The sequence below is a fragment of the Nannobrachium achirus genome (genome assembly GCF_963921795.1).
Source record: "Nannobrachium achirus genome assembly, chromosome: 5".
NCBI lineage: Eukaryota > Metazoa > Chordata > Actinopteri > Myctophiformes > Myctophidae > Nannobrachium > Nannobrachium achirus.
In genome coordinates this window covers 40923503-40926012 of record NC_137814.1, presented here as the reverse complement: position 1 = coordinate 40926012, position 2510 = coordinate 40923503, and positions in this window count along the sequence as shown.

Below are 2510 nucleotides of genomic sequence, written 5' to 3'. Positions count from 1 at the left end.
ACCTCCTGGAGGAGACGACTAGGAATCAGTCTGAGGCTGAAAAAAATGAGATGAACCAAATGGAGAACAATGCTGTTGATATACGACAGACACATGGTGAAACACTCAGGAGGAGGGGAAGGAAGAAAAGGAGATTGTGCGCAACAATTAATAACAGAAAGAAGAAGTGGTTAACAGGTGGAGGTAAAGGAAGGCCACAAATTAACTCAGTGATTGCCTCAGATGTCACAGACACATTGAAGAGAAAGTTTTGCGATGAGAATAATGAAAGTTGGAGCTACAGTGATTCAGCATAAGAGGATGTCACCTGGAGATCTAAAGGAAGACCAAAGAACTCTGAGGTGTCAAAGAGCATATCGGTGACAGATTTTGACCCAATGGGGGAAAAGGCAGCAGGTTGAGTGTTGCTGAATGAGTCACATATGTTTGAACATTTAATTTTTCAGTTCCAGCAAAGGAGATTGGCACCACATGGGTATAATAACTAGACCAGGTCACCTGGTTGTGCCAGACCCGCAATGAAAACTAGTATGGCACTGAACTAACACATGAACACACAGGATTTTATAGTCTCAGCAACAAAGCGTAGTGAGCTTGTAGATCGGCTGTTTTCACTAGTATGGCACTGAACTAACACATGAACACACAGGATTTTATAGTCTCAGCAACAAAGCGTAGTGAGCTTGTAGATCGGCTGTTTTGACTAGTATGGCACTGAACTAACACATGAACACACAGGATTTTATAGGCTGAGCAGCTGGAAATGTTTGTGAGCTTGTAGATGGGCTGTTTTCACTAGTATGGCTGTGGGGCAAATGTTTTGCAGCACTGAACTAACACATGAACACAGGAATTTATAGTCTCAGCAGCTCGTCAGCCAACTCAACTCAGCTGGTCCCGTACAGGTGACGGCACTCAAGGCAATCAGCCGAGCAAGGGAAGGGAGGGGCAGATGAGCAGTCAGAGGCAAACACAGGCACACTGAGGAAAAGAGGGACACTGAGGAAAAGAGGGACCGACCGACAGACCGACAAAGCCTTATGTAGGCCGACCCCCTGGGTCTGGCAAAAACAAAAGGAGGGAGGACTGTTTCTGTCTACCTCCTTCCACAGCCTTTAGAGTCCCGGGAGAACATTGAACAGGTGTCCTCTGGTGCCAACTCTTATTTTTTGGGGCTTTTATGGCTTTATAGATAGGACATTAGACTGACAGGAAATGGGGAGTGAGACACGGCAAAGGTTGTAGGGAACAGGATTCGAACTCGTTACATGCTGTCAGGGTGGCATTGCAGCCTAGGGTGCCATCTTTAAAGAAACCACATGAGACTGGAATGTAATAGCTTGAGCTTAGACTATTTTTTTTCTTTCTTTTTTTTTGTCCTTGTATAAGAGAAAATACTATGAAAATTTGTTTTGTACGATACACTTCTAATTTAAGTTCTCTTTGTTTCTTAAAGGTGCTGTAAGTCATATGTTTTGGTTATTAATTTAGTAATCATTGCTGTATAGTGTTAATTCAGCAACAGGTCTCCCATCTCTCATGCTCTTTTAGTAAACAGAAAATAGTAAAAAAGCTAGCATAAATAGACGAAAAAAAGTTGTTTTTCAAAATAAAAACAACTCTGTATACAAAGGACATAGGATATAACCCAGGACATGGCAGTGAATGAGTTTAAAAGATGAATCAAACATGATGACTCCAGGAATGATGTCATGACTGTTAACCTTGCTGCAATGTCCTCTGTTGTCTGTTCTCATTACGCAATAGACTTCATGTATCTATTTGTAACTATGATAGACGGTGTGCAAATAATCAAGTATACCTGTGCTCTCTCAGTAGACTTTACTGTGCAGTGGGCTACCTACCTGACAGGTGGTAAACCTGGACCCAACCTGTTCCCTAGCAACAATTCCACTGGCAAGGTATTAGCCAATCACAGCGCGATCATCCCTCTGAGTTATGGGAATGTATTGTGTTCATCAACTTCTAGTCTGGGATCACTTCACTTTACGGGGTTTGATCCGGTCGGGAGCGGAAACCACTTTACGTCATGTTGTAGTCTTAGACGGACTACACTTTGGCCGGAACTATGAACCGGATTCAGTTTTAACCCAAAATATTCCCCTGCACCCAAGGACATACTTTTAGGGCCGACCTAATAAACACCTTGATGAGGCGTAGTTTTGCTTTCGAAAAATTCGTTTGGTATGTGCATCTTTTAATCCAACTCGTAGCGACTGGCAAGACTACGTAGGCTACTCCAGCATTTTAAAAGGGATTGGGGAAACAAACGGAGGGAACCAAATCAAAGCGACGCCGCTTCTTCTAGTGGTTTCCGCGCTTTAGGCGGAAACCAAACGGTCTGTTGTGAACGAACACCAGGCTCTCTCCCGGGAGAAAGCCTGGTAGGCGAGGTTATCAACTTCCGGAAGCAATCGCATATCGCCGTTTGCAGACGGAATGTTTTCGTGACGGACTCTCACGGACAACACAACTCTTCCGAGAGAGAC